General features: G+C 46.3%; 1 protein-coding gene across 8 annotated transcripts in view; it reads left to right on the top strand.

Annotated features, from left to right (window-relative positions):
* Positions 1–18,038, top strand: part of MSRA (methionine sulfoxide reductase A) — a 368,941-nt gene that overhangs the window by 325,507 nt on the left and 25,396 nt on the right. The window contains exon 7 of one of the 8 annotated variants that reach the window (XM_064368783.1): positions 3,756–4,746. The exons of the other annotated variants lie outside the window; for them this stretch is intronic. The gene's annotated coding sequence lies outside the window, so the exon portion shown is untranslated. Of the gene's footprint in view, positions 1–3,755; positions 4,747–18,038 lie in introns of those variants that run through there. 8 annotated transcript variants of the gene reach the window in all.

The following is an 18,038-nucleotide window of genomic DNA, read 5'->3' on the forward strand; positions in this document are numbered from 1 at the left end:
CAGCTAAAGATGGAGTATTTTTATTTTGTTTGTGAGAGCATCAAAGGATGTTAGAGTTGGGAAGAACATCCAGGACCTTCTTCATATGCTCACCCCCTACTGCTTTCCCAGGGGCTCAGAGGGCTAGGGCTGCAACCACATTCACGTTCTGATGCCTGCAGCACTGAGAGTCATCCCTAAACCCATGACTCTAGAGCACCCTTGCTCCATGAAGCCACACGCTAAAATGCTGTGACATTTACCTGCCAGTTTCAGGCCAGCTATGTGCCCAGAGCTTATACCCTAAATTAGAAGGGCCTGATATATAGGGCTTTGCCAGCTGGACAACTATACAGTGATTCCTCCTGCGCCCTTAGAGATGGGGCAAAATAGCAGCCACCTGCCTTGAAATAGGAGCATCTCCTTGTGCCCCAGCCTGCTTGCTCTGTTGCCTTCAGATCCTTTCAGAGACACTGCCAGACACCCTGCCTCTGCTAGGAATGCAGAGAATGAAAAGCCAGCACTCCTGCCCTTGGAGCCGATATTGACAGAACAGTGTGAGAAAAGCCCTGACGGTGGTCTGGGCCACACGAAGCCTCTTGAGGTGGCTCCACAGGATAGTGGGATGGCAGGATGGGTTTCTCTCTCCTGGTGAAGAATAGGGAGGATGTCCAGGTCACAGGCTCTCAACTCTGGCTGCTCATTTGAATAACCAGTGGAAGTTTGAAAACTCTTTCACCCCTACTCTGACATGGAGCTGATCTTGACAAGCATGAGTAGGTTTTTCCAGAAGCTTCCAGGTGATTTCAGGATGCAGCCAGGGCTGAGAACCGTTGCGCTAGGTGGAAGGACTTAGATTCGAGCCCTATTTGGGGAACTGTTAAAGAAAAAATAAAAGGGCCAGGCATGGTGGTTCATGCCTGTAATCCTAGCAATTCGAGAGGCTGAGGTGGGCAGATCCCTTGAGGCCAGCAGTTTGAGAGCAGCTTGGACAACATAGCAAAACTCTGCCGCCACGAAAAAAGAAAAAAAAAAAGTAGCTGGGTGTTGTGGCACATACCTGCAGCCCCAGCTGCTCAGGAGGCTGAGACAGGAGGATCACTTGAGTCGAGGAGGTTGAGGCTGCAGTAAGCCATGAATGGGCCACTGCACTCCAGCCTGGGTGACAGAGTGAGACCTTGTCTCCAAGAAACAGGAAAAATAAAAGGATTCGGGGGAACTACTACATAGGGTCTTGCAGAGTGGAAGATAATTCAGCCTCAACTTCGAATGCGAAGGACAGGTGAGAGTTCATAGGTAGGGAGCAGGAGATGGAGGTCAGTGAGTGACAATGACCCGGGAAACACCAGGAGTAAGGGGGACTGTGGCTAACATGACCCAACAGCCCAGGGTGACCAGGCCACCTGGGGGATGGCAGGAGATGGGGAACTCCATTCGATATTGAAGTTGGGGGGTTCAGGTTAGACCAACTCAACAGGATTCTTGCTAAAATTGGGCAACGCAGGGACCAAGGCAGAAGCCTGGAAGTTAGGGCCTGGTTGAGGAGAGAGTTCAAAGGATCTGAGTAGAGTTTGGTCAAAGTGAGACTCTGTCAGAATGGTGGGTGAATGTTCAAATCAGTGAATCAGTTCAAGGCCGTGAATGTTCAAAATCAGTGTTTGTAAAGGCTATATATGGTCTACTCCAATGATTCTCAAACTTCAGCATGAGTTACGGGCACCCTCCGAGCTTGCCAGGACATAGTCGTTGGGCCCCACCTGGAGTTTCTGATTCAGAAGGACTGAGGCCCCAAAATGTGAATGTCTAACAAGCTCCAAGGTGATGCTGCTGATGCCAGGATCACACTTTGAAAACCTCTGGTCTAATTTAGCCTGTACAGGTGAATGGGTTCTACTTCCAAAAATGAGGGATGAATGCATTTGGCTTTAGATTGCTGAACTGGGTTGGATTCCTCCTCTGGGAAAAATGGGATTTGAACACTTTGAGGAGACTCTTCTTCAGAGTGGATTATTAAAAAAAAAAAAAAAAAAAAAGTCTCCAAGAGTCTTCAGAAAAATATTAGTCCCAAAGACATAGGGACAGCTGAGCTGCAGCTGGTGGAACAGTGCCTGTCAAATATTGATGTGTGTGCAAAATACCTGGGGTCATGTTAAAATACAGATTCCAACTCAGCAGGTCCAGGGCATTTCTAACAAGCTCCAGAGGCGGCTGCTGCTGCCTGCATGGCTCAACCACTACTTCCAGTAGTGAGGCTAGAGGATCCATGATTGCACTAGCACATGTTACAGATCACTGAGATTCAACCTCTCTCCACCTCCTGAATAACATGATCAATGTCTCATAATCTCTATTTGAACAGTTCTATAATGTTCAAGGAAGCAGGTAAAACAGAGCAAATGTGTGAGTAGTCATTTTAGGGGTGAGGGGAATTTTTTCTTCCCCTTTGAAGGTTTGAGTCTGCTGAAATAAACTGAACAGAAATCAACAGGAGAAAAGGCTGTGAGGGTGCAGGACCTCTGTGGAGCAGGCAGCCCTGAGAGGAGGGGTCACTGTGTGGTTGCTTGTGTGTGGCCTTGTTTCCTGTGCAAAATGGGCAGCCTGGCAGTTACCTGGTACTGAGTGCACCCAGAGCAGATACCAAACTGGACTCTTGTGGTCGCCAGTGGAGAACCACTGAAGTAGGCTCAGTGTCTGCCCAGGCTCCCCTGTGAGGGCTGCTGGCACCTGCCTCTGGGTCTCCCTCCCCTTTCCCACCCCTGTCCCCGCCTACCATGGGAAGCCGGGGGCATCCTGTGCACCTGTATGACAGGCTAGGAAGCAAAATGAAGATTTCCAGTGACATTGTCAAACATCTGCCCATTGCCACATGATGATTAGGCGCATTTTTTAGAGGTTTATCAAGGCAGAGGAGAAATCACAGCAGTAAAACGAGACTTTGCATTGGCCTGGTGGATTACAGGGGTCACATTGTTCCTGTGTGTATTACCTCATTTGTGCCTTCTGAGGGGGACAGGCACTGACTCCGTTCCAAAGGTGAAGAAATTAAGGATGTAAAACTACATTTTAAAACAGCACAAGGTGCTGTGCTCTGAGTTTTTAGGGTGAATCCTCTTAGGCCTCCATATACAAGCCTGGAGCCCGAAAGTCTGAAGTCCTGCTTGCCTTTGCTGATGGTCCTCCTCTCCCTGCCTGCATTCACCATTGTCCCTAATCGCCCTGCGGAGCTTCCCGGACAAGCCCCTCACCCCGCTCTGCCATCTTAACTGTTATGGTGATAATACTCTTACCCCACCCACCATTGTAACTAACTTATGGTAATGTATACTCCTTGCCCCACCCCCACCACTGTAACTCATCTTACTCTGTAACTTTCCACTGCCCACCCCAAACCTATAAAACCAGCTCCTATCCCACTGCCCTTTGCTAATGCCCTTTTCGGCCTTAGCCCACCTGCACCCAGGTGAATAAACAGCCACGTTGCTCACACAAAGCTTATTTGACAGGGGTCTCTTCATTCAAAGTGCACATTTTCAACAAATCCTACCTGTTCTCAAAGGCACTTCATGTTCTGGCAATTTCAAAAAGTAAAAAGAGAGGGAAATATTTCCCAGACTTGTCAATATTCTGACTCTATAGGAAGAACACTTTTATAAAAATATTAGCCTCATTTTGCATTGATGTTTGTATTTTTCCCCTTAAATCTTTAAGTCATTTGTCACACACCCCAGTGGAATCCAGTTTAAAAAGAGGTTTATTTCTCATTGTTGCACCTGCAGAAGATATAGCCTCAAGGTCTGCTCTGGCCCCGACACACTCAGTGCTCTTGGCAGCTTCAGTCGGAGTTTCTTCATCTGAAAATGGGCACACGTCTTCAGATTGGCCCTGAATAGAGGAGGCACTATAAAATGTATGAAATGTCTTGTGTATTGTCTGGGACTTAACAGGCTATGGTGGGTGTCATTCTCTGATTGAACCAAAATCATAATTTTAATTAAAACTTTGTGTGAAAATGGCCATACTGCCCAAAGTAATTTATAGATTCAACACTATCCCCATCAAGCTACCTATGACCCTCTTCACAGAACTGGAAAAAAACCACCTTAAACTTCATATGGAACCAAAAGAGAGCCTGCATAGCCAAGACAATTCTAAGCAAAAAGAACAAAGCTGGAGGCATCACTCTACCTGACTTCAAACTATACTACAAGGCTACAGTAATCAAAACAGCATGGTACTGGTACCAAAACAAAGATATAGACCAGTGGAACAGAACAGAGGCCTTGGAGGCAATGCCACACATCTACAACCATCTGATCCTTGACAAAGCTGACCAATCAAGCAATGGGGAAACGAGTCTTTATTTAATAAATGATGTTGGGAAAAATGGCTAGCCATGTGCAAAAAGCAGAAACTGGACCACTTCCTGACACCTTACACTAAAATTAACTCCAGATGGATTAAAGACTTAAACATAAGCCCCAACACCATAAAAACCCTAGAAGAAAACCTAGGCAAAAGCATCCAGGACATAGGCATAGGCAAGGACTTCATGACTAAAACACCGAAAGCATTGGCAACAAAAGCCAAAATAGACAAATGGGATCTAATTAAACTCCAGAGCTTCTGTGCAGAAAAAAAAAACAATCATTAGAGTGAACTGGCAACCAACAGAATGGGAAAAAATTTTTGCAATCTACCCATCGACAAAGGGCTAATATCCAGAATCTACTTACAAGAACTGAAACAGATTTACAAGAAAAAAAGAAACCCATTCAAAAGTGGGCAAAGGATATGAACAGACACTTTTCAAAAGAAGACTTTATGAGGCCAAGAAACATATGAAAAAATGCTCATCATCACTGGTCATTAAGGAAATGCAAATCAAAACCACATTGAGATACCATCTCACACCAGTTAGAATGGTGATCATTAAAAAATCTGGAGACAACAGATGCTGGAGAGGATGTGGAGAAATAGGAACACTTTTACACTGTTGGTGGGAGTGTAAATTAGTTCAACCATTGTGGAAGACAGTGTGGCAATTCCTCAAGGATCTAGAAATAGAAATTCCATTTAACCCAGCAATCCCATTACTGGGTATATATCTAAAGGATAAATCATTCTATCATAAAGACACATGCACAGCTATGTTCATTGTGGCACTGTTTACAATAGCAAAGACCTGGAAGCAACCCAAATGCCCATCAATGATAGACTGCGCAAGGAAAATGTGGCACATATACACCATGGAATACTATGCAGCCATAAAAAATGACGAGTTTGTGTCCTTTGTAGGGACATGGATGAATCTGGAAACCATCATTCTCAGCAAACTGACACAAGAACAAAAAATCAAACACCACATGTTCTCACTCACAGGCAGGTGTTGAACAATAAGAACACATGGACACAGGGAGGGGAGCATCACACACTGGGGTCTGTTGTGGGAGAATAGGGGAGGGCCAGCGTGGGAGTAGGGAGTTGGGGAGGGATAATATGGGGAGAAATACCAGATATAGGTGACGGCGGGATGGAGGCAGCAAACCACATTGCCATGTATGTACCTATGCAACAATCCTGCATGTTCTGCACATGTACCCCAGAACCTAAAGTGCAATAAAAAATACATATATAATTTAAAAAAAAGTAAATAATGTCCAACGATTTTCCAAAAAAAAAAAAAAAAACTATGGCCAGGCGCAGTGGCTCATGCTTGTAATCCTAGCACTTTGGGAGGCTGAGGTGGGTGGATTGCCTGGGCTCAGGAGTTCAAGGCCAGCCTGGACAACACAGTGAAACCCCATCTCACCTAAAATACAAAAAATTAGCCAAGCATGGCAGTGTGTGCCTGTAGTTCCAGCTACTCAGGAGGCTGAGGCAGGAGAATTGCTTTGAATCTGGAGGTGGAGGTTGCAGTGAGCCGAGATGGTGCCACTGCACTCCAGCCTAGGCAACAGAGTGAGACTCCATCTCCAAAAAAAAAAACTGAAAAACAAAAAATTAAAACTATGAAAATATTATTCATCACTTGTGGATACCTGTGGGCATTTTACTACTAATAAATCAAAACTAGTAAACCCAAGAGGACTTGCCAGAGGTCACATAAAGCCAACAGTTAGGTGACAAGATGAGGACATGGGGTGAGTTCCCTGGGCCACACACCAGCCATCTGAGCCAAGACTGAGCCTGTGCTAGGAGTCAGTTCTTCTACTGGAGCATGCCTAGCAGCTCTGCCACCTGCTGTCCCAGCCAGCCCCACCGTTGGGTCCAAGAAGAGCAGTCCATGTCCTTATTTGTCTGTGGCTTCATTTGTCTCATGTGAAGGGCAGAGACAATTGTGAGTGAGCAGATGGTGGTGTCTTTTAAATACTGCATTTCACTTCCTAGGGACGTTTCTTCACGGTGCTGATCATGCAGTGAACGTGTCCTGACCCATCGAAGTGTCAGAAACATTTCTGGATGGAACATTTCTCTGAATTTTCAAAAGGTGGTATTTTAGGCTTAGACTTCAGACTCTCAGCTTTGAAGGAACTCATTGACCACAGAGTACTCAGAAAACGAGGTCAGAAGGTTTGGTGAGTCTCGGCCTCCTCCATTGGCTTCTTAGTGGAAGGCTCACCTCTCACAAGGGAAGGGTCCCTTGAGGCTGAATCTTTCTGTGTGACAGTGAACGTGGACTTCAGACCCGCTAGACTAGGTCAGGGGCATATGAAGGCGTCTGGGCTGGCCAGACTCGAGTGGACAGACAGCTGTCTCCTCTCTTAGATTTTAGGAACTTAAATGCTACGGCTTCCTTAAACATTGAGCAGTGCTTACATGCTATGAGTCAGCCTGGATCATGAAGGCCAGAAGGAATCACAGAGGCTGACTCCCTCTGTGTTCAGCCCAGTAGAGGGAAGGTGGCTTCCCTGAGCCAACATGGCTGGTCAGTGTCAATGCTGGGTGCTGAGCCCAATGCAGCCCTCTCCCTGCCAGTTCCTCCCTCCAACCTGTTCCTGCCCAGACCTGCTCCTTCCGCCCTTCCTCCCTCTCCCGGGATCTGGCGGACGATGCTCTTTGTGTTGTCAGGAAATGTGCTGGTAGCCAAGCCTACCCTGTCATTAAACCAAATCTGGTGGCCAAGGATGTCTTTGTGAATACACCTCATCCTGTCATCAGCAGCGTGGCCTGTGACCATCACTTGGCTCCTTGACCCTCATTTTTTTAATCTATGATATTGGGAGGGTCAAATTATCTGATCGCTAAGGCACATTCCCATACTAAAAAAAAAAATGTTCTGGAGTTCCTGAGCCCTAGGTTATGTGGTGAAAACAGAACCACTGTGACTGCCCACTGCTGCTTCTTGAGCTTGGGGAGATTGCGGGGAGAACAGAAAGGAGCCCCCCATCCCTCCTGTTTCTATTCAGTGTGAGAAGAAAAGACGAGCCCCTTCTGCTTTCAGAGTGGATACAGCACCAAGGGGTTTGTCTCCCTGCCATTAGCTGGGCACATTTTACTGCATTATTCTTCCACAGAATTTTCCATAACGGAGTATTCAGGTTTGAATCTAAAGTTATTACAGCAAATCGTGCTGGAAAACTGAGAGGGATTTTTTTTAAAAAAACTTTTAGTGAAAACAGGCTTGTATTCTAGGCAATAAGGATACCATCTTGAAGGAAATTGGCACAAACATTCTATGCCTGACACAGCGTCAGCATGGGATGGTGATTGCTGGGCACTTAGTGGGCATGCTGTTGTGACAGGTGCCCAGGTATTGCAGCTGGGCAGCTGCCTGGTAGCCATATCAACATGGGATACCTAGTTGTATGGCTAGCCTGGAAGTGTGTGCATGTGATATTAGCATGGGAAATGTGGGCAGTCAGGACCGCCGAGCATGCAGATGTCTTGTATAGTTTGTGACCTGCACATGGGCAGCTTGTGCTCCAAGTGATGGAGTCAGTACGTAGGTGTTACACAGGTACAGTTACGTGGCTCATAGGTGAGCTTGCATTGAACTGAGTTCAGTTTTGTGACTATCCCCTCTGCACCACGTGTGTGTACCTACGTGGTCACTATGCAGGCTTCGTGCATGTACATACATAGGGTTGGTATGAAGATACTGTGTGTGTGACTGTATGGTCTACAGGCACGGATATATGGTGGTCACACAGCCATCCCCCAGCCTTGTGTGGTGTAGGTTTTTGCAGTCTGTGGCCAAGCAGAGGGCAGATGGAAGAGAGTGTAAGACAACATGACCAGTGTTGGCATTGGGTCTCTAGGGAGCTACTGGAACTATTAGCTAGTCGGCATCTGCGTCTTGTATATTTGTAATGACATTTAAATATTTCACCAGTCTCTTCATCTTCCTCGTTATGAAGAGTTTTTCTCATTGATATTTCCAAAACCAAAAGGGGCCCTTCAATGTTTTTATTGTAGTGAAACCAAAGTTAACACTATGCATCTGTACTGTTGGCAGCCAGAACCCTGTGGTCCCCTATGATGATAGTTTGTATTTTCAAATACACTATCGCAGGGTACCAGACCCTACCACACAGGGTGTCAAGCCATAAACAGAGCTCCCCAGACACCCTACCGCATCTTTTCTTTACACAGTCCCATGAAGGGGATGAATGCTATATTAACGATGAAAATCTGCTCATCACAGTGGGATTTACAAAATGGTCGCATAGGTTTTCTCACTCAGCTAGCTCATTTTTAGTTCTGACAGCCCTTTCCTCCATATCATCTCACTTGATTCCCTGAGCAGCTCTGTCAGATGGACAGAATTCTCACATCCGTTTCACAGATGGGGAAACCAAGGCTCAGAACGGCTATGGAACTTACCTGCAGTCACAGCCACTGAGAGAAAGCCTCAAACCCACAGCCAGGCCTCCGCCCGTGCTCCACAAACAGACCCTGCTTCCCCTCTCCACTCTGGCCCGGCAGATCATATCAGCTGCTTTCTAAACACTTTGGTCAGCAAGACACTGGGAGGCACAGATGGGAGCGAGTTGGCTTGTCCCACCTCCACCCAGTATCATCATGGCTCCTTGTCTGCCTCGGATTTAGATTTCTTTCGAGATTGCCCATACTTATGGATTGTAAATCAGTGACCTACAGTTACATTTCAGTTCAGTTCAACCCACACATGAACTGATTGTTTACAACATTGCCTTAGACCCTAGGGTATGTGACAGTGGGGGGACCTATAAAACTGATTTCACCTCAGTCTCTGTCCTCTAGTTGGCTTACAACCAAGTGGCAGAAGCCAACACATACACAGTTACCTGTGTGTATACACAGCCAGAAAGGTGAGCTCAGGATGGTTTAGGAGCTGCAGGAGGGAGTGCTAAAGACTGGCTTTTGGTGGTGGCGGTGGGAAGACTTTTCAGAGCATGGTCCTATTTAAGAGTGTGTCTTGAAAGATGAGTAGGGTTTTTAACAAGCAGTGGAAGTTTGTGTGTGTGTGTGTGCACGCGCGCATATGTGCACACACATTGCAAAGGGCTGCGGTGGGTAAGAGGGAGGGAATGCCTTATAGGGAGAAGGAATGACCTAAACACATTTGATTCTGGGAACCACCACGTTCACTGAGGGGATCACAGGACGTATGTAGAGAGTGGGGAGTGGAGGTGCTGAGGCTGGAAAGTGTGGTTGAAGCCAAAGTATGGAAGAAACATTTAGCTGTATTTTTGAGCAGTGGAGTGACATGACCACAGATGTATTTTAGAAAAATCAGTCTAGCAGAGGCCAGATGGATGGAGTGGAGGAAGCAGACACTGGTGTTCGAGGAGTTTGAAGGCTCTTGCAGAAGTCCAGGCAGCATCATGACTAAGTCATCTCAGCTTGGCATGAGAAGGGTTTTCATCAACACTCCTCTGTTTATAAGGAAACGCTGAGAATGTCTGCATGTCCACTGACCCTGGGCTCATCCTAGCTACAGAAAGTACCTTTCAGCACCAGACAATTGGAGACCCTCCCTGAAGTCCAGTGAAACATGCTCACATCCTTGGAGCTACAGATGTCCCATATTCTGAGGGTTTCAGAGGCACTATCTTTAGTAAAAATATAGTGGTGCTCCTAGGCACAAAGCCCCCTTCTGTACAAAAGCTGAACTCAGAAATGGCAATTCACAAAGATTCCAGTTCCTACCCATCTTTGCACGGCCCTCCAAGTGCAGTCAAGCTCCAGTGGGCAGTTTCTGGTCTGGCACTTGGTATGGCACCATTTCTGTTGGAGTTGCCCATCTCTAAGGCAGCTCACTCCCCTCTCCCGTTCCCACAAGGGCCCTTATAGGCAGCTTTTCACCTCTCAGGCCTGAACCCCCTCCTCCTTTGCCTTTGTGGCATTGTTTCTTCCTGCTTACTGGGGCTACTTTCCCTGCTGCTGCTGTTACCGATGTTCTCTGTCCTTGGTACAAGTCCAGGCCACCAGGAAGAAATGTTTCCTGCCCTCGGCCAGTGCTGCTGTTCTCAGTGCACCCATCTCTCCCTCTCCAACATCCTTTCCCCTCTTACTTCTTTTTTATTTACACATTGAATGGAAAGAGATATAAAGGAATATGTAGCATTTTAATAACACCTCATTTTCCTTCATTTGGGGCTTCAGTATGCAAAAGTCCATATCATCAGAGGAAAATACCACTGGGAAGAAAACTAGACAAATGTTATAGCAAAAAATGAGATAGAAAATAGATTTTTGAAGATTCTGCACTGAGAACTTGGATTGCGATCCCATGAAAGTATGTCCTGACTATTAAACCCCTTGGGAATGATTGCAGATCATTTTAGATTTCCTTAAAATGTAAGAACTCCCAGTGTGAGCCGAAGGCAATTTCTAGATCAGAACTTTCTAGAAGGATGGCATATGCTGCTGAATAATCTTGTCTCTTTACCCAAGGGAGCCGCCCTTAGAAATGTTTCTACTACATTCTCTTCTGTTTCTGCTTTTCCTCCCCTAAGACCATATCTTGATTTGGAACCTCAAGATTATTGAATGAATGAAATTGCCCAAGCCAAATGAAGCCAACCTGGGGTATGGCCCTTACGTGAGACCTCTTGAGTAAAGCCTTCCCTGAGCCTCCCAGCCAGAATTACTCAGTTTGACATCTGTGCTCCGAGACATGACCTCTTGGGTGCCAATGGCATCAGTTGGCTTCCAAACAGTGAACATTCAGTACGTCGCAGAGTACCAGGCTCTGTACTTTTGTACTCCGGAAACCTGGATAAGGATTGTTCTCCATCTCCAGGCACCTCGGAGCAGAGACTGTGTCCTGCTCGTCCTTGTAGTGACATCTGTGCCTTTGTTTTAGCAAATGTAGGATAGGACTCCATGATCCGCAGGTGTGGGGTTCCCCTTTGTCTCCCTGCTTGACCTTCTTCTAGAAGGTATATTTACCTGATCCTTTTTTATTTGTGTGAGCCATCTCTCATGCTTATAGAACAAAATGGAGGTACGAACAAACCAATGAGCAAATATTTAAGTGTCTCCCTTTGAATCCTACTTCTCAAAGGCCTTAGCATTGGCCCTGGTACTTTGTAGGAGCTCAGGAAATGTTGCTTGGATTGAGCTCATTTGAAGTGAAAGCAGCCAGAGAATGAACTTGTTATCCTGCAGGGAGTTCACTGAGCAGAAGTGGGGGCCCTGGTGGAGGAAGAGGTCTGCAGAGCCCAGAGCGAGTAGAGCTCTGGGGTATGAACCTTGCAGAACCAGTGCTCTTTTTTGGGAGTGCCTGCTGTTCTGGGCTTCAGGGTGCTTCTCAGAGGTCGTTGGAGGCAGGGGCCACATCTTTCATGGGTCTTTATCCATGATGGTAGCTAAGGGAGGGCCTGGCACCTGACGGGTGATCTCCACATTGGAATTGGAAGGCTCTCTGCAAGTGAAAATCATTTTGTCTTCTTCCTTATTCATGCTCTCATGCTCTCAATTTCCATCTAAAAATATTCCGGATGGAACATGAGGATGTTCTCGGAGTATTCAATATCTGGATTGGAGCTTTATTTGAAGAACATTCTGTTTTCTCATAGTCTTTAGAACTTTTTATTCCTGTCATTCTAAATTACAAAAAAAAAAAAAAAAAAAGGAGAAGTAAGGAAAGTAAGGAAGTAAGCCCATCATAACAGCTTGTTGCAGGGAAAAGTGGGTGGTGGAGGCCCCTCTTCACTCTCATGTTAATGTGAAAGGCCTTGAATTTGGGCTGTAATGTCCAGTATAAAAGGTGGCATTGACTTAGCACAAGCAAAGAAGATTGGCAGTTACTTTGTGGCTTCAATCAGAGTAAATTGACAGTTTTCTAATTTTGTGTAAAAATGCACTTTGGAGTCAATTGCAATTTGGGACCCCACTATCCAGTTGACTAATTACAATGGTAACATTCATCACCTCCCAAGGACTCCCCAGTAGCCCTTCCAACTCCAAAAAGCTAAGTCCTTTTCACACAGTCCAGGGATTCCTCTTAGAAAGTTCCTGTTTGAACAGTTCTGGGGTAAGCCATCCCATTATCAGAGACCTCTAGTTTGGGGACAGCTTCTCTTCTTAGTGAAAGGGCTGGATTTTGCCTTTGTGCAATTCCACCCACTGGTCCTAGCTCAGCTTTAGAGCAGGGCAAGGCGGCTCCTCTGTCCCTTGTCAAGAAAGACCTTCTCTGAGGCCAGCAGCGAAGTTGTTCTGCAGCCTTCGTTGTGGAAGTCTGAGCACTGTTTTCTCCTTCAGGGGTCCCTCAGAAGGTTTGACTACTGGGTTCATCTTTGCCCTGAGACAGACTTGTCAATGCCAGCAGAAAAGCAGGGTGCCCAGGCCTGGACTGTGGCAGGTGCCCCATGCTCTGTGCTGGGGAGATGCTGCCTGCTGCCAGCAATTCCTGCACCAGCTGCTTAGCCAAAAATAAGTTCTCAGCTGCTAAGGCCTGATCTTTCCGCTCTCCTTCTTCTGGAAGCTGAGAGTCCAGTGGTCTGCCAGCTGGAACTGGGAGGTTGGGGATTTGTTTCCATTCAGATGAAAGGAAAAACAGTACGAGGTTTTTTCATTTCTTTTTTAACCTTATTATGTCAAAAGAGTTGTCTTGTTCTTAAGAGCAAAAAATATCACTGCTTCTGAATTTGCTTTTAAAATAGCATTAGAAGTGGTGGGGCTGCATTGAGCCTCTCCCAGCTTCCTGGCAGAAGCCCCTATCAAGAGAGGCAGATGCGGCTTCCACTTGAGTGGAGGGACGGCTCTGGTAAAAAGCCGAGGACTGGGATCGGCTCAGCAAATCTGCCAGACTTTGGATTGATAAACTGCCTATTTGCACAGAGGACGGGAGCAGCTGCCTCAATCATGGAATTTTCCAAAGGCTGCAAAACTTTAAAGATGGAGCTTGAAGTTATTCATTCCTTTATCTGGCAAATATTTACCAGCATCTGCTGTGTGCCAGGTAGTTTGCTGGGTGCAAAGGTGAACAGAGGACAATCTGTGTCCTCAGATCTGGCACTGTCTAGGGAGAGAAGTGGACAGGAGAACAAATGAGCATGCTCTACTGTAATGAGAGTCCATAGGTGCAAATGAGTATGCTCTAGCGTAATGAGGGTCCATAGGTGCAAATGAGCATGCTCTTCCGTAATGAGGGTCCATAGGTGCGAATGAGCATGCTCTACCGTAATGAGGGTCCATAGGTGCGAATGAGCATGCTCTACCGTAATGAGGGTCCATAGGTGCGAATGAGCATGCTCTTCCGTAATGAGGGTCCATAGGTGCGAATGAGCATGCTCTACCGTAATGAGGGTCCATAGGTGCGAATGAGCATGCTCTTCCGTAATGAGGATCCATAGGTGCGAATGAGCATGCTCTTCCGTAATGAGGGTCCATAGGTGCAAATGAGCATGCTCTACCGTAATGAGGGTCCATAGGTGCAAATGAGCATGCTCTTCCGTAATGAGGGTCCATAGGTGCAAATGAGCATGCTCTTCCGCAATGAGGGTCCATAGGTGCAAATGACCATGCTCTTCCGTAATGAGGGTCCATAGGTGCAAATGAGCATGCTCTTCCGTAATGAGGGTCCATAGGTGCAAATGAGCATGCTCTACCGTAATGAGGGTCCATAGGTGCAAATGAGCATGCTCTACCGTAATGAGGGTCAATAGGTGCAAATGAGCATGCTCTTCCGTAATGAGGGTCCATAGGTGCAAATGAGCATGCTCTTCCGTAATGAGGGTCCATAGGTGCAAATGACCATGCTCTTCCGTAATGAGGGTCCATAGGTGCAAATGAGCATGCTCTTCCGTAATGAGGGTCCATAGGTGCAAATGACCATGCTCTACCGTAATGAGGGTCCATAGGTGCAAATGAGCATGCTCTACCGTAATGAGGGTCCATAGGTGCAAATGAGCATGCTCTACCGTAATGAGAGTCCATAGGTGATATGGTTTGGATGTTTGTCTCCTCCACAACTCATGTTGAAATGTGACCTCCAGCATTGGCGGTGAGCCTGGTGGCAAGTATAGGATCAGGGGCAGACACCTCCTGAATGGCCTAGCGCCATCTGCTTGGTGATGAGTGAGTTGCCAGTGAGTTCACATGAGGGTGTGGTGCCTCTCCATTCTCTCTTGCTCCCATTCTGGCCATGTGATGTGCCTGTTACCACTTTGCCTTCAGACATAAGTAAAAACTCCCTGAGGCCTCACCTGAAGCTGAGCAGATGCCAGTGCCATGCTTATACAACCAGCAGAACCACGAGCCAATTCAACCTCTTTTCTTTACAAATTATCCAGCCTCAGGTATTAATCTATGGCAAGGCAAGAACGACCAACAAAATAGGCTTCCCGTAGCGCTACATAGGAGGGTGCAATGGACAGTGGTGGAGGTGGTTATGGCTGTGGCTGTAGCATTGATTGTTACTGTTGTTGCTGTCACTAATAAACCACAAGCACATGCAGCACAGGTGAAGGACAGCCGGCTCTGCTTCAGATGGGTGGTCTTGGGGGCAGCAGAGAACTTATCACAAAATGGGGGGCTATTGGAGCTGCTTTGGAAGAATAAGGTGGAGCATGGGAGTGAGGCCTTTCCCGACAAGGGACAGATGATGTGGAAAAGCATGAGGGTTAAAATGAACATGGATTCTTCAGGGACCAGCAGCCATTTCAGTGTCTCTAAAGCTCTGTGTGTGTGAGAGTCGGGGGTGGGTGATAAACTGTTGTCCTAGAAATGGGGAGTCTTTGAAGAGCTCTAAGCAGCAGAGACAAAGTCAGACTTGCATGTTACATGATCGCTCTGGAGGAATTGTGGAGGCTGGGCTGGAATGGGATGGGGTAGGGCAAGGAGAGGGGCTAAGAGTGGGAAATGATGAGGGCTTGCAACACAGTGGAGAGGATGGAAGGGAGGAGACAAGAAAAAAATAGAAGGTTAGGAGGACTCTAGGGCCTATGACCTATTGTGTGTGTGTGTGTGTGTGTGTGTGTGTGTAGTGTATAAGGAAAGATACATGATGAATGAATGAGAGCTAGAGCTGGAAATATCAAGCCTCTTCACTCCCCATGTGACTGGCAAGAAGAGAAGCAGGAGTGGGAACAGGTATGAGAAAGGACAAAGACAGATGTTGGTCCATGCTGACTTGGGATGGTGCACCTGCTTTCTGGGACTGCTGCCTGGAGGCTGTGACAATCTGATTAAGAGATGTAGGGCATGGAGGCCGTTAACCTCTCAGGGGAGTCTGGTTGCTGAGGTGATGGCAGGAGGAGAAGAGTAATGGACAGTGTTAGAGAGGAAGGCTGAATCCTCACATCTGTGGTCTATTGATTGTTGACAAGAGTGCCAAGGCCATTCAGCAGGGAAAGGACAGGCTTTTCAACAGATGGTGCTGGGACAAGTGGCTCTCCAGGTTTGTGAGTGAATGTAACTGCAAAAGAATGAAACTGGATCCTTACCTCACACCATACACAATGATTAACTCAAAATGGATCAAAGACCTAAACGTAAGAGTTAAAACGATGAATCTCTCACTAGGAAAACATAGAAGCAAATCTTCACTGGATTTGCAGTGGATTTAATGCAGATCTATGATGGAGTTGGTAATGGTTTCTTGGATATGATACCAAAAGGACAGGCAACACAAGAAAAAAAGAAATTAGACTTCATCAAATTTAAACACTTTTACACATTAGAGGACACTATCAAGAGTATAAAAAGACAACCCACAGAGTCAGAGAAAATGTTAGAGAATTATATATCTGATAAGAGATTAATATCCAGAAAATATTTTTGAAACTCCTACAACTCAACAACCACAAAAAAGTAACCTACTTCAAAAATGGGCAAGGACTTGAATAGACATTTCCCCAAAGAAGTGCAAATTCCCAATAAGCATGTGAAAAGATCCTAAAAATCATTAGGCACTGAGGCAATGCAAATCAAAACTACAGTGAAAAACCACTTCATACCCATTAGGTTGGCTATCATCCAAACAAAACAAAACTGAGAATAGTAAGTGTTGGGGAGGATGTGGAGAAATTGGAACCCTTGTGCATTGCTGGTGGATATGGTAAATGGTATAACTGCCGTGGAAACAAGACGTTCCACAACAAGTTAAACATAGAATTGCTCTATCCTGTAGTAATCCCACTCCTATGTATGTATCTTGCAGAATTGAAAGCAGAGACTAAAACAGATACCTGAACACCCATGTTCTTAGCAGCTTTATTTACAATAGCCAAAAAGTGGAAGCAATTTAAGTGCCTATCACCAGATGAACAGATAAGCAAAATGTGATTTATAGATACACAAAGGACTATTACGCAGCCTGAAAAAGGAAGGAAATTCTGACACATGCTACAAATGGACGAACCTTGAGGATCAAGCTAAACAAAATAAGCCAGGCACAAAAAGACAAATGCTGTATGATTCCTCTTATATGAGGACCTAGAGTAGTCAAATTCGTAGAGACAGAAAGTGGAATAGAGGTTCCCAGGGGCTGGGGAAAGGGGGAGTTATTGTTTAATGGGTATAGAACTTCTGTTTGGGATGATGACAAATTTTGAAAATGGATGGTAGTGATGGTTGCATGACACTGTGAATGTACTTAATGCATTTAATTGTACACTTACACAATGCCTAAAACAGTAAACATCATGTTACATATATTTTATCATAATAGAAAAAATGTAAAAGAAGGGAGAGCAGACCTGGAGCGTTGGGTTCCCATAGCTCTCCTAGTGGGTTTCGATTATGAACGTGGCTGAGGGTTCCTGTCCACTCCCTGTGCGATTTCTGTCACCCCGGCTGTGCCATGGGCTCATCCCCTCCCACCTCAAAACATTTGGCTATGAAGGAATTGCCCCCAAACTGGGCAGAAGCCCTGTAGGGGGCTGAGCCTACTCCTAGAAGGACCCCGGCCTCCTATTGCAGCTCCTGCCTGGGCAGGAGAAAGAGAACCCTGACAGGCCTCTGATGCTGAACACCAACTGTGGTTCTTCCTCGACAGCCAGCAGCTGCTTTCTGGCCTGGAAGTCTTTCCTCCACTTGCAGCTCCCACTCACCCACAGTTTTCCCCAGAGAGGGGAGCCCTGAGGCTGCATTTTGTGCATTGTCGTTCTGATGACACAAGCATCCAGTGGCCGCATAGCTCAAGACGCTCACTGGAGGCGGCTGGGAGCCCAGGCACTCCATAGCACACGTTTCCAAGGGTGGCTACTAGCTCGGGGAGAGGGATGGGGAGAAGTGAAGGAGGATCCGCAATGGAAAGAAACTCTGTCCCGACACAGACAGTCACAGTAGCGCTGGGAAATGCCCTTTGCACAGAAGGTCTAGTTGCAGATAGCCAAGCTATTCTCAGAAGGATAGTTCAGTGATACGTTTGCATGGTATTTGCAGTTATTACCTTTGCAATGTGGAATCAGTAGAAAATTTTCCAGACTTGAGGTTTAAACACAAAATTGTATTTTCCGTGCTCTGAGCAGCCCCAACACGGGTGATGACCCTGGTTCTCCTGCTATTCAGAGGCGTTTACTTCTGAGAATCAAACACCATGCCTACCATTGAACCCATGGCCAAAGGACAATCTGAAAACTGGAAGTGAAAACAGCTTCTCAGCAACCAGAAATTATGTAGCCAAG

This window comes from Aotus nancymaae, unplaced genomic scaffold (genome assembly GCF_030222135.1).
Source record: "Aotus nancymaae isolate 86718 unplaced genomic scaffold, 86718_ANA_hifiasm-v0.15.2.pri h1tg000079l, whole genome shotgun sequence".
Taxonomy (NCBI): Eukaryota; Metazoa; Chordata; class Mammalia; order Primates; family Aotidae; genus Aotus; species Aotus nancymaae.